This window comes from Plodia interpunctella, chromosome 8, assembly GCF_027563975.2.
Source record: "Plodia interpunctella isolate USDA-ARS_2022_Savannah chromosome 8, ilPloInte3.2, whole genome shotgun sequence".
Taxonomy (NCBI): Eukaryota; Metazoa; Arthropoda; class Insecta; order Lepidoptera; family Pyralidae; genus Plodia; species Plodia interpunctella.
In genome coordinates this window covers 7,196,654-7,212,230 of record NC_071301.1, presented here as the reverse complement: position 1 = coordinate 7,212,230, position 15,577 = coordinate 7,196,654, and the positions used below count along the sequence as shown (strand labels likewise).

At 33.3% G+C, this 15,577-nt stretch overlaps 1 long non-coding RNA gene across 1 annotated transcript in view; it reads left to right on the top strand.

Annotated features, from left to right (window-relative positions):
- The window catches only part of LOC128671972 (uncharacterized), a 99,895-nt gene that overhangs the window by 18,871 nt on the left and 65,447 nt on the right, over positions 1-15,577 (top strand). Inside the window, exon 2 of the long non-coding RNA XR_008404891.1 lies at positions 3,709-3,963. This is a non-coding gene — a long non-coding RNA (uncharacterized LOC128671972). The remainder of the gene's footprint in view (positions 1-3,708; positions 3,964-15,577) is intronic.

Sequence of the window (15,577 nt, the reverse complement as noted above, 5' to 3'; positions counted from 1 at the left end):
ATTGGATATTGATAATGCTAATTAAGAAGCGGTTGTAAATTTTTAAGCGCCAAAATCCCCTAACTATAAACCACAAAGTGATAACGCTTACTATGTAGTAATAATGGCAAGATTTATAGTTTATATTATATTAAATACGAAGCGATGGTGGTCAAGTGGTTAGAATATTTCTCCTGACACATAAGTTTGTATGTCAATCTGATTTACTTATAGGATTTTATAGACTACTGCTTGCTTAAGATGAAGAGAAACATCGTAAGGAAACCTACACAGTGATAAACTATTTAGAATACATCCATGCCTCTCGTATAAATGCGATGACTACCTCGAAGTTCAGTCTCGAAGAGAATGTCTGCTCTATTTATTCACAAGCAATGTAAAGAATAGCATAAATCTGCCAAGATTATTGGGGAATTTGTTTTAAGCCACTTGAAGCAATTGTAAATATTTGCTAAGCTTTTCCAAGGCAGTTCACCTGCCTTAAGGTTTAATGTTGTTTGTCTTATTGTAGGAATCGTAGGCAGGTAATTTTTGTTTCAATCAAAATCAAACAATTGAATACAAATAAACATTACAATAACCTCTTTACTTGGTATAATTATCAGTCGATAATTATATCAAGTTCATTAAAATTTGATACCGTATTGTATTTACCCAAATAATTTTTGAAGCAAGCTTTTTTAATTTACTTTTAATTTTATGTAAGTTTTGACAAGTTCTATCATCATCATTATTATATAAGTACTTGGTTAACAAATGCATAAATATATTTTTATATATAATAGAATTACAAAATATATGACTCCGAGAAAAACAACCCTTCAGTAAGGCAGGGGGTATATTTCCCCTAATGGTGTGGATATGACGACACTGGGAGCAAACAATGCATAACTTCCATTTACACAAAGAACATTTTAGCAAATAAAATTTTAGGCAAAGAAAAATACAAGGATTTACTTTTACGAGGATGAAAAACGTCAAGTACGTCTAGAAAAAACTGTCACGCTAAGATATATTCATGGGAATGGTACTGGAACTATTTGGTTATGACCTATTTGTGAAAGTGTGCTAGTTTCAGCCGATATCATCTCAGTCTTAAATAATTTTAGATAATTACAATTTTTTTAAACTATCATGTGGATGTGTGTCAAAGCCCCCACTTTTTCATCCATTCGTCTTAGATTAGACAAAGTTAATAATAATAAACCTTAAAATTTTACAATGACCTAGAGGTGGGTTTACTCCTGGGCACAAACTAGGCAAAAATGTTTATACCTAATTTGAGCCAGATAGATTCTTTTGGATGATTTGTATCTAAAAGATTGGTTTGAGTCCATACTTTCGGACGTAAAGTGGGCATCAAATTTTCACCGCGGTTTCAGTTTCCTTTCCTTTTTAAAGATATTTATAAAAGTAAATATTTGTATTGTACCTAAGTAATAAAAGTCAATAAAAAGATTATCAAATCTTGGAGTCAAAAAATTATTAATACTCGAGTTGACACTTTCAGATTACCTATAAATATTAAAGATACTCTTACTAACATAAAAGTAAATATTTGTAATAGTCATTAAAATATTATGACATCTTTGAATAATCAAATCTTGGAGTCAAAAAATTTATAATCAATTACTCGAGATAAAGATATTCGTGTAACGTAAAACAGCTAGAAGCTCATTAGGAACTTTAACTTTACTCGTCGTGCCATCTCATCTTTTTTTAATTTAGCGTAATAAATTAAAGTAAAAGTGAGATGTTACGCGCTAACAAGATACTGTACATACTATTTGTATGACGTACAGTCGCACTGAAATCCCTCGGTGGCCAACATGTGTCGTCAATCAATGCGTTGGGATGTTTTCACATCTACAGGACGACGACATAATATATTTTTTCTCAACAGTTGTACCCGCCGTAACAAACAGGAGAACGACATATTAATATAAACATATGAATTTTAAAATGTCCTGTACAACTTCGCCTTTATCTATACTAAAGGTAAACTTAGAGGAAAGTCGTGTAAATATATATCTCTCTATCGGTTCTTCGAAAAATAAATTACAACAATTAAATTAATTTTTTCGGCTACAAAATGTTTAATATACATAGCAACCGTTCTTTTATCTAGTTAGTGTGAATAGATCTTAGAAAGTCGGCGTTTTTGAATGCGCCTTTATGCGTTATGCAGTCATAAAGCTGCTGTAGGGCTGATTGGAACCACGTTGAGATCAACCGAGCATTAAACTGTTGTTTTTAATTAGGAAGGCGATATCAAGGGAAGGAAGTTGTTAGATTAGACTCTTATATAAAGATATTTTTTATATAGCAAAGTTCTATAACATGAAAAGCAATGGTTGCTTTCTCACTATATCTTATATACATCATGAATTTAGGTCTTTCATGATTTTTGTCAATTTTATGATTGGAATTGTTCGTCTTATTAAAAATTGTCAAGTTAAACAAATATAAAAGGGTACTTTTTAGGTGTGTAATACGCATTCAAATTTAAGTTTCCCCTAAATTTACCACTTTCATGGCATACAATAAAATACTCCAACACAATTACATCACACCATTTCATACAGAATATCTAATTTACGCGTGCAATGCTTAATCGAGCGAGCGCTCATGCGCATAATGGCGCCGACAAATTTTCCGAACTGTCGAACATTTTCCTCCGAATGCACCCACACAATGCACCTATCGCTTGCAAAATTGTACGCTATTAAGATACCGAACATACATGATACATTGGGTGGCCAGTTGTGACGAAGTTGCTCATTGCAGCTAAATTGTCGTCGGTACAAATTGGGTACCCCACGTTGTAATGGTGACAATTTAGCTGCAATGTGCCAATGGTCGACAATTTCACCTTTGTACATCATCATACACCAAAACACACGTAGTTGTGACAACGAAGTTAATTTTTTTCGAATATTAAACTTATATGTTTAAGTTTAAGTTTAAGTATGCTAAGAACATGATGACTGCGCGAATTGCTCGTACCTACAACACAAACTTCAAAAGCGTGGATCCCTTTGCATGCTCTAAGTCTACATTTAAACGTCAAATAATAGAGGCTATTAAAAACATCTAGAAAATCATTATATTATCTACTTTTATGTGGCATAACTACTAATTGTACCTCATGGCTTTCAGCTTATGTTGATTGTATAAATTGCATTGAGTGCATACTTTTCAAGAGGCACTAATTTCTTTAATTTTTTTTTCCTTTTTTACTAATAAGTAACAAAATACATTTTATTGTGTATCGATTTAATCATTGTGATAGATAGGGAAACCTCTTATTGGCCTTGTTTTCTGTTATATTACAAAAATTGATAAATGAAATGTATACGCTGTTGGTTTTCTCAATAAATAAAAATAAAAAATAAAAAAAAATGTGTTGTAATTTATGACGACAATGCTCTCAATTTGACATGACATTTAATGACATTTCAGTCTTCTTACCCTTTACTAATAACGGTTTAGATCACATAAATAATGATTTTTTTGTTTCATAAGTGACAATAAAATATAAAGAGTCTCAATGACGTCAGAAGTTGGCCGGAGAGCCAGTTGATAGCAACCCTTTGCGTGTTCATCCGGAATTCAACTCACTCTCATAAAATCAACCTTATAATTTAATCATTTGAGTTTATTTTCCAACCTCCCGCATTCTTAATGATGTCTTTCTTTTTATTTCAGACAACCGATGAAGTGTAACTGTAACACATCTGCCTCACGACGATTGATTCGTAATGATTGCTGTGCGGTTTGGCAACCTACTGCGGAAAGTTCTGTATCAATGTTTTGACGGTAATAATATGGCAACCGTGGAGAGAAGGATAAATTATTGCTGACGGCATAATTTTGGCTCTGACATTTCAAAGGATGCGGTAGTTATCTTAAGAGGCAGGTGGAAAAATGAAATTTTGCAAATGGGTACAACGAATATGTAAGGTAATATTAAAACTGTATAATTTTATAATGTTTATGAATGATCTTTTACTTGCATTTTGTTTATTGAATTTTTAGTGGTTTAGGTTTTATCTGTGGGTTTTATCTTATGATTCAGATTCTATTTGGTATTTCTGATTGAGTAGTTTTAGGACAAATAGAACTAGATGATTCGATGATGCAATTAAAAGTAAAAAATGATTTAAAAGCCGCAGCGCAAAATTGCATTTTACATAAAATCATTTTAAAATATCATACATGAAAATTTGATATTAATTGAAAATGATATTAATTTATCATAGCAATTGTGCTATGATATTAATTTTCATGTACAATATTTTTAATATCAATTTATTCAGGCATAAAATTATGCTCAGATTCAAAAATAGAATTGACAAAAAATATCGTCTTTCCTCCAACAAATTCTTGATTTATTTCTTTAATTTGTATTGTAACTCGATACCGTGGCGACGAAGCGGCGGTGTTTCGGCAGGCTGATATCAAACAGTTGCCTGGTGTTATGACAGAGTGTGTACAAACCTCTTTTGTCTTTATTTACATGATTTCTAAATGGAGGTTTTGATTTTTTGCTTTATAAATGTTTTATCGTGTTTAAAGAGCAACATTTGTGGTCAGCTGTTTTGTTTCGTGATATTCTTTTGCATTTTGTACGGCAACTTTATGATTATATATAAAAAAAATAGTTGTACCTTTTCCAATAGCGCTTTGTAATTTAAATTTTTGTAAATTTTATAAAATAAAAACACAAACTAAACATTTTAATACTTAGTGTTACAAAATATAATATTATTATGGAAAATAAGTATATGACATATCTGTCATATACTTATTTTGCGAATGCCAGATCAGCGAGAGTGATAGTGAAAAGTGTAATTTAATAAAACGAGGTTTATTTCATCTCTTGCTGACAAAGTATGTTATCAGATACTTTATATAATTACGAATAGATAGCGTAAAAATTGCGTTTCACAAGTGTCGGACACGTCTAACTATTCAATCACAGCAGACAAATTTATCTAACAGGTTAGATTATATGTCTGATTACAATATGATATTTTATCAGAGAGTGATGAAAAAGGCCCCAAGTAACATTACTTCAGGTGTTTTTGTATAATCACATGATTATACAAAAACACCTTACCCAATAATCCCATCAATGGAATGCGGCCCAAACAAACTGATTAGGTCAGTAGCAGATTTCGTAGTAAATAAAGAGATTACGGAAGGCTTCCTACTGTACCTTTTTTATCCAACAGACAATGGTGGACTTAACTTGCCGGCGTCATTGCAGTAACGGGCGACATCGAGACTAGGATTGCGCATAGAACAGATTATTGTTATTATTCTTTTGAAAATAATCAATAAAATGAAATTGTATGTATAGAAAGTAATAAATATGTATCAAATTATAAAATATACCTTACTCTATGATGTTTACTGACACTTTATGATTTTTGTTCGCATTGAAAGTCATTAAAATACAAAAAAATAAATTTCGTACAAAATTTGCCTGTACGTATCGTATTTCCGTTGAAAATAAATTTTTAAAAAGCATATAAATGTATTATTGCTTTTATGACTTGTTTACTGATAAAAAGATAACTTCATATTATAATATTTTTCCTTATTTAACGTTGACTAGTAAAACTTTCGCGCCCGAGTTATGCGTAAGTACGTTAAATAAAAGTCCTGTAAATTATTCAATATATAGTAATGGACTGGTAAAGTTACTTAAAAATCCATATCAGCAATGATTTCATCTGCCCATTAGAGTCCATTGTTACTTGTTTGTTGTTGTCTACTCTGTGCGTTAGACTTCAGTGGCATGGAAGTAAAAGTATTTATTCCCAAAACGACGCAAAGTACATAAGCCCTTCTGTAGAAAAATTCCCTTTTGAGATTTATCTGTAATCTTATTTCTTGCTTTTATTGTTTTTCGCACACTGTAATGAATTAGTTCGACTTCCTGTATGTCTGCTTAAGGCTGTTTGGTTTAGTGCATCCTTTTGAAGGGAGAGGGTAAAAGATTTGGATGAGCACTGGTGGGCGTTTGCAAGGGGATTTTAGATTTATTGGGCTGTGTTTTCTTAAGACTTTGTTTATTTTCTGGGAGTCATAAGGTCTGTGTACCAACAGACCAAGTTCAATATTAAACGTTTATCTTATTAATTTTCTTTCGCTAACCACTCAAATTTAACTTCGAAATTTTGGGGTCAGGTCTTTTATGCGCGTAATTATGTAACGAAACAAAATTATGTGTTCGTAAAACTTCCAGCCATTACACATACTTGATAAAAGCCAATTTATGTTGCAAACATTTTTGAAAACAAAATATAAAGGTAGCTGACGGTGACAGTGGTTCACGCACTCAGTCAGCATGGTCAGTCATTGTATGGGTGACCAAAAAATGAACCTTAAACATCTCCACGCTTGGAAAACACGATAAGCCATTTCGGTCTCCACTGTATTTGCAGTCGTAACAAGTTTATTTTTAGACAAATTAAAAAAACCCCGACTTTAAGTATTCATTTCGCTACAACTTTTGATAGGTTGAATCTATTTTGATCAAACATATCTAAGAACTACCGCATAAAAATTAGCTATCAAATAACAAAAACCGCATCCAAATCTTTTGATGAGGTGCGGTGTCACGTACATATACAGACAGACACACTTAGCGGTCAAACTTATAACACTCCTCTTTTTGCGTTGGGAGTTAAAAACTAACCAATCCGCATTGAGCCGGTGTGGTGTGTCAAAACCCATACTCCTTCAGCCATCCATGATGTTGACAAATACTGCAGGGTTACTTCTGTAGTTTTTACTCAAAATAATTCTTCTCCAAGTCCCTTTTTAGACACCAGAACAAAAAATCTACTAAGCAAAAGAATTATTGAAACTCAACTAGCGGAATCTAGATCAATTTAAACAGTACAATGTTGATAATACAAAGCCATTTCTCGTAAAGACAATCTCTTTATGAAGACTTTGATGTAATAAAAAGAAAAGTTTAAGAGAAAATGTTAACATTCCATACGAACGTTCGGCCATTTTGATCACTAACAAGGCGATTCCCGGAAGCTATAATACTTTGTTACTTATGTGTGTGGAATTAGCTTGTTATTTTTCACATAAATTTAGTGAGAACGTTAATTAGGACGTTCAGTTTTCATCGTGTTATGAATTATGCGTTTCGACTTTCTGACATAGTTGTTGTGGAAACTTTTTGTTTTCGCTGTGCTTTATATCAGGATGGAATGCACTTAGTCACTTATACTTTAATTTCAAAGATACAATTTTAAAAAGAATCGATTTTTTTTTCTTTGAATAAAAATAAAAATACGTACTTTTAAGTTTATCATTATCACTTGAATGATCCCAGTGTTGGGATGGGCCATGCCTGTGATCCATGATGCGATACTAATGATGGATAGTGGGGTTTTCACCACTACAAATACTGCCAGAAGCAACTACTTTTTTGTCACGCATCCCTACCCCGACTATTGTGAAGATGTTTAACCGCCAATAACGGAGGTCGAGCGCACTAATAAATTATGCCGTTTAAAAAATAAAGTTTGTGGATGTCGTACGAGGCTACTAAGGGACACAAAGCCTTAACAGCTGATAGGCAACGAAAGAATTCCCAAAGAGGGTTAACATCAGGCGAGCGGCCGGTTATAAAATCATAGCCAAATCGCGAGGCCAAAGTTAGAGGCAGGCTTTAAGTCGTCACAGCTCCGAATTTCCCTACCTAATCCGAAAACCAGGAACACGCGAAGATGAGAAAGAGATTTTGAAAATAAAGTTCTTGTTCTGAAGTAATAACTAAAATAGGCAATATTGATACTGAAAGTTAAATCACCCGGTAGTTTGCGTAGCACATTCCATATCCGCTGAAATTAATGCAGTACATTTGAGGCGTTGTCCAAATAAATTTAGCAAATTGCTGGCTAATGGGGCAGTTGACATAGTGTTTGGATAGTGTGTAATTAAATACTAGATATTATTAGTGCAGATATTTCCTATTTACACAGAATGGGTTTCAACAAGTTGGATTTTTCTTACGATACATTCATATCGAGTGTGTTGTTGCTAACACTGGTGTCAGATTTTATTCAAAGGCAAGTAATCTCACTTTTTTTACAATTACCTTCCGCTAACTAGTGGCAAGTACTCTACTATCTACTGTCCACTAATGGCGCAGGTTTCCTAACGATGTTTTTCTTCACTGGAAGCAAGTGGTGGTCTGTAAAAACAGTCGTTTTTATATAGTCATACATGTCAAGTCATGTCATACATTTTGTATAGTTATAACTATATATGAGTCAAATTGGTATACAATCTCATGTGGTACGAGTAGGATTCAAACCTGGGACCTTTCAGTTCATAGGCGGATGTCTTAACCATTACACCACTACCGCTTCGTGTGTAAGAAGCGGTGATTGTTTCTCCCGAGCATCAACCCCACCAACCCACGCTCAAAGTTTGGAGCACAATCTTATCTTGGATTAACACCATGCTTTTATCAGTCGGCTGATAACTTGACGCAAAGTGATTATAAGATTGATCATGGTAACATATTAATTAAACTTTATCATGCATTACGAAATACTAGCTTTCACCGGCGACATTGTCTGTGTAAACTTTAGCATCCCTTGGGTGAGTTGTACCATCTCATTTAACGTTGATTTTACCGGCGCGTCGCTGACATTTAGACAAAATGGTGTACTTTGCGTTTACTGCGTATGTTAAAATTAACAAAGTTGACTGTGTAACCCACTTTTTAAAAAGCTTGTTACTCACGTACAATGAAATTAAATTAACACATAGGTGACCAAGAATAGTACATACGTAAATAATTTTTATGTTGAAATTATTTTTTTATGCAATTGGGCATACAAGCAAGCGGGTCACTTGGTGCTATGTAATCACAGCTGATCAGGAACTACTGCAATACCATTAGTATGTAATGCTGAAGAAGAGTAATCTGGAAGTGCAAACCGCGGTGAGTGTATCCATAACGCGCGGCTGCACTGCAATCTTCTTAAAATTAATGCTATTCACGCAGCGGGACAAAAGGGAACCTGCTTTTGTGGACCGGGTATAGTTGGAAACAGCTTTAACTGAATTCATTCCTAAGTCTTCATCTTGTTGTCTGAGACGCGGACGCTGTGTTGTGAAATCGTATTGTGTCGTTGTTTATATTTGTTGTAGTTTCGACTATTTCATAATTCCAGGCAAAACCTGTAAAGAGGTGTAATCGTGAACGACCTGTTCGGGAAGCGATTAATGTGCAACATTTAATTACTTCTCTGAAGCTAATAATATCAATTGAAATGAAATGTGTTGATGTTATTTTACATTTCTATGGTTGAGTTTTAACCACCAGTCAATTTTAACGTTACATTAGATTGCCGGCTTAGTTTAGACAAAATTGCGTACTTTGCGTTTTTCTGCACAGGTTAAGGTTTTTTAACGATTACTCAAACATTAATTTATTTTTGGTCAAATAAAATTATATATTTAGGTTACACAAGCCAATAGACCAATGGAATGGCCAAGCTTACATAATTCACAAAGACAGCAGGGGACGGGAAATTGAACAAGACAAAATTGTACAGACACGGCGAAATTATCGCCACTCCTAATTACATGACAAAGTACAGTCGAGCGTAGTTTCCTTTAACACATTTTCGTAATGTTGCAGAAAAAGTTAAAATATAAATTACAATACTTGCAATAATATAAATGAGTACCTGTTTATTCAGAAAATTTTAATTACCTACGTATTTCTCAAAGCTTCTCCAATACTCGGACTCGCAAGAAGCGAAGAATAGGAGAGAGTAGTAGAAAATTCTAGTATCGGAGGCCAAGATCCTCTTTGCTCGTTGAGTCAGTGCAGTAAGAAATTGTTTCTCAAAACTATAATGTAAAAAAAGTGCCTGGAAGGTCTAATTACTAAATACCTACACGTTTTAACTTTGACAAACTATGTACTGCGAAAAATAAGATTATATAAGTAAATTAAGATGGGATGCATGATCTCATCTCAGTTGAACTTTTCTTATTAATTTATTTATCCACTAAATTATCATGTAAGTACTTACCTATTTTTTGTCTTTGTGATGTGATGATAAATACTTCTTAAATTAGATTTTATTAAGCTACTTAAAAATTTCAGACATTTTTAAAATTAATGATATGAAATATAAGCATGACCTTTATTTCTTTCAAAAAACTTAACAACAAAAAGTATTATAAAATTATATTACATACTGTACCGGAATAAGTTTTTTTTATGCCCAAAAGCTTAACTTGATAGTATATTCATACTATATTATAACGCGTGAATGCTGTATCCTCTAATTATATTAACCATCCAAAATCTCACACAATAGAAATAGGGTCGTGACGAAACTATAATTATGATTATATTAAATAATTATCTTCCGATATCAGTTTTATTCAATAACAAGATTCTATCAACAGCGGGTGGTATCAAAGGCGAACAAATAATTTGTGTATCCCTTCATCGTCCATTACAATTATTAAATCCATGCGTGACAATTTACAATAGGTAGGTTACTAATAGAACTTGTAATCTGACAGACGAATTCAATATTCTTCAAAATTTCTCACTGTTATTATATACTCGTATCTTAAAGTTTGCCTTTAGGCGACTTGAATAAAAAAATAACACACTCGATATGATGATGATCTTAAATTTAAATAAAAGTTCACGAATTTTTGTTCCCTAACGATTGTAATTAATTAAAATATTAAATTAAACAAGTTCTATACCGGCTTCGCTCGGGTATCCACCAAAATTATAAAATTACACATCTAAACTTACCTCTTTTATTACTCTATCTTCAAAACCCGCATCAAAATCCGTTACGATGTTTAAAGATCTAAGCATACAAAGGATATATAGGTACATAAATTGCTGTCAAAAATTATAAACTTGGTCTTACATTTTCTTCTAGTCCACTTGTCCATTTTCGAAAGCTTCATCAAACACTATGCGATAATGTGAGTGAGCTGTGAATTAGCGTACAGATTTTTTGTGTTTCACATGTGTTCGGTTGTGTTCGGGGTTGTGACACTACAAAACTTGGGTTCAGCATAAAAAAAATATTTTATAACTTTAATTATAATAAAAAAAATTTAGACTGTGATTGTACAACCGGCTGCCTGCCGTGACGTGAATCTTCCTTGAGAAAGTTATTGTTACCAGCTGTCTAGGCTGTGTCTCATAGTCACCTCGTACGATATCTATAGGAGGATATGGATTACTATTCTAGGGCGGAGCCACACGTCTTACGAAATGTACAATAATAGCTGAGAGTTATTGTAACCTGATATAAAGAATAAAAACTATCGAAATTGTCGTAAGCAGACAGAGTATGGATTATTTACAGTGAGCTTACTGCGGCCATTAAAGATAATATGCACGTAATATGGAGATGGCTTTTTATATTTCATCCAAAATGTCTGCAGTTTTTAATTTAAATTTTATCAATCAAGTGTTTATATAAAATATCTATAAAATATCTTTATACTCTAATCATTATTTCGTCTTCTCTTGTTTCTTTTGATTTTATGACCGGTCCCTGTTTGAAGTCAACCTTCATTGGGAATGCTATTGTTGGCTATCAGCTGCCAATGCTTCAGGTACTTTCCATTTTTCCATTAATCATCTCAAGCGATTTCCGTACTAGATGATATAAAATAGAGATAGTTTAGAGCGGTAATTATACGAATGCTTTATACTTTGAAATGGAAATCCCAAATGTGGACTAAACCCTAAATCCAATATCTGATGGTATTTGTAACTGAATAATTAATTAGATCATTGCTTACTAACTACTTATACTCTCTCATCTGAGCGTCTTCTTAGTTACTTTCTCAGCCGCAAAATAGGGTCCGCTTTTGTACATTCTCCACTACGCATGATTTTCAACATCAATAATTCAAGACTATTCACTAGATATTTAGCCATTGCTTAAACAATAATTTCTTGGCTTCGTTTATTAAAAAATCTTCTTCCATACGAGCCAGTCTTCCGCCCCGCTTGGCGAAGTAATAAAAAGGTCATAGCTTTACATTACATAGACTGCGCAGCGCAACATTGCTTAATTTAATAGCACTATTATGCACATCATTAGTTAGCATTAGGCCTATACACTAATGCTTGCAACAAAATGCTACGTGCTGTATAAAGCGCTACTTAATAGCCATTTACTATAGTCTATTACTAAACAATAGCTACATAGCTATTGTTTAGTAATATAATTTAAACTATTGGTTCGTTTAAAGTAAAATGAAATTTCTATTACATACAGGTGAAGTTAAAAGATAAAAAAAGCTAATATATTATATCGTCAATCAAACGATTAACCAAAATAAAGACCCCCCACTGCTGGGGCACGGATTTTTCTCCTAGATAAGGGGGGGGGGGTCATCTGGGTTTTAACGGCATATACTACAGCAAGAACAGAAGAGATAGATTTAACGTGCAATATGAACACGGTTGAGCTTGACCTAATATAATTTTGATCACTTAACTAAGGACAGATAGCAAAAATTTTATAACTGCCGTTGTCGCAAGCATAGATAAAAGAAATATGTCGCTAGCAAGCCAAGCGCGCGAACCTGTATTTTCTATTTGAGTTCATCAATCCATTATTGCTATACACCTTTAATTTTATCTCTTTCTCTGTCTCATCTTCGCGTTTTTCCGGTTACTTCCGCCGCCACTAAGCAATGGAGACCAAAATCCTCTTACCAACTTTTCCTCCTTCACTTCTAAGGATGCCGAAAATTGCCACTCCATGCCGCTGTCACGCATATCAACCTTGACATCGACATCAATCAAGCCATCTCGATGAGCATAGAGTAATGATTTCCACATTTCAGTATATAATATTAACCATCGTCTTAACCCGCATTATCACATTGACCCAGATACTGTCTTTCATCGAAGATAATGAACGTTAGCATATGCATTATACTGATGACCTCTTTTCTCGCTGCAACTAATGTGATAAAAATGACGTCACCGGTCTTCAGAATACGCTAGACGACTTTAACCCATACTATAAAATGTAAGGATGTTTCTACAAAAAACTTATTTAATTAGATACTGGATTTTTGTTGTCATTAAAGTGTATTATGAATTATTTTTGACTCCAAAATCGTGACATCATTGTACTGTAATACAAGCTCCATATATATTTTTTGGAAATTTGTAAAAACGTTGTAAAAAATTATTTGATTTGACTAAGGGAAAGTTACCAAATGCCGACTTAAACATGCTAATAATAATATGAACAGTTCTCTATATTTTTTTTTTATTTTGTTGGCATGTCTTGGTAATTTATTTTTCAATGAAAATACGATTTTATTAACAAAGCAAATAGGGCAAATCTACTCCCTAAAAAACTGTTTTTGTTTTTTAGAAATCGACCTCTTCCATCGTACTTTACAATTATGCAATGACATCGTCAGTGCAAAATTAAAGGAACCCTAATTTAGTGGTTGGAAGTGGAATGTTTTTTGCAAAGGAAAGTCTGTTCCGAATCACTTTATGCACCGTGGTTTGAATACTAAACGATGAGCGTCTTGAATGAGAATTGAGCGACTCTGCCCTCGGCTTCTTTGTGGTGTTTTTTATTATTATTCCTATAACAATGATCTAGTTAATGATTGATTTACGAATCCAAATAAATTACATAAGTTTAAAGTAAGTATACGGCGCTCTTGGTACTTAATTCTTACTTAAAGGTATTCAAAACAATCAATGTTTAGATTAAAATTAAGGTTTTTAAAATTTACTTTGAATTATAAATTAAGTCAACAGATAAAGCGACAAAATCTATTATCTCCAAATACATAACAGATGTAAAATGAAAATAATTAAAAACTATGGAAAAATATACTTAGGTATATTCCATATGTTTGCAAAACCGGTTTCAGTGGTTCGGAAACCTGAATTCGATATGATAAAATTTTCCATTCATTGCAATTTGTCTGTGGACATTTTTGTTCAGGGGCTTGTAAAAACCTAGGCAATTGAATGGAAACGATCTGAGCAATTCATATTTTTTTGGGACTTCCTCTCCCTTTGTAAATTTCAGTATCTTCATATTCATATGGTAGGTATATGATTTTGTCTGGTTCTATTTCAAAGCAAACCAGTGTTCAAATTTTTTAGTTGGTACAAATTTAAGTTATAAGCGAACGCACGTAATAAACGCAGCCGAAGCTGTGGGCAAAAGCTAGTTTTAGTGTGTAATTTAAAACTATTAGATACTAATTTGCCCCATTCGTTTCCATCAACATAATTTACCTCTACAAATTACAAAAGCAGGTGCACAATGAAATATTATCAGAATATTACTTTTCCCCAACAATATGGCAATCATGCGCATTGAAACAGGAATGTATCGAAGCATTGACAAATTGATATAAACCACTCGATGAATCGTTAATCACATCACTAATCGAATTAAATCTATTTTGGCAAACCAACATGGACAAAAGGGTACCTGCTCGTTTTTAATATTGATTTTACGACGATAGATATTATTTCCCTTCAAACTCTGGCTAGTTTTTTCTTACCTTTTTGTTTTTTTATTTTTCTCAAATTTCAGGTCAACTTTACGTTGATTGGTTGACGCTGACGTTTAGACAAAATGGCGTACTTTGCATTTTTCTGCGCACGTTAAAGTTAACATGATAAGTTGACTTACCTTACGGCGGAACTTACCCTTTTTTTTTGAAGAATGTTTGTAACAGCAAGCCACACTATTAGACTGAGGGCAATGAGCGCGCAAGGTGGTCATTTTCTTTGTGTTGTATCGTAATGAAAATTAATTAGATATTCAAAATAAATAAATTTCATTTGTACAACTGAGACCTATTATCCCTTTCAGAACTAACTTCTCAATGAAAATCTTGGCCTTTGATACTAAATTTCTTCTATCTTTCCTGTTCTTCATCACTCACCATTACATTACATATGATTAAACCTGTCCCCTACCATTGCATCGATAACAATCGCAAACGGAAACGTGCTAAATTACATATTGTCTAATAATATATTATAATTAAATGCGTGGAGTGATCTGTCGGTGGTCGCCGGTGCGTTAAATTGGTTAATCAGTCAGCTGTGTAATACGCGTGGGTGATTAGGCATCGATATGAAATCGACAGTGAAATTTTTGCGGTGAACACGGCCGGGAAACAATTGTAAGTGGCTGCAAGGGAAATTTAAAATTTTCACCGCAATGGGTTTTGTAGTGTAGTGTATATATATATATATATATATATATATATATATATATATATATATACATTGCATTAATGATACTGTCAATACCCTGGAGGCACGTTAAACAAATACCAACAAAAACACCCGATCGACACGTCCAAGTATATTATATTGTTAAACTCTGCAGACTATAACAACCCTTCACATACTTCATGAGCCGTAAATTTGGCGGGAAATGGCCCCTGACGGTTTCCACCGAGTCAGTGAAATGAAGGAAAACAGTCCTCTATTGCAAACATGGAGATATATGGCGAGTGGACA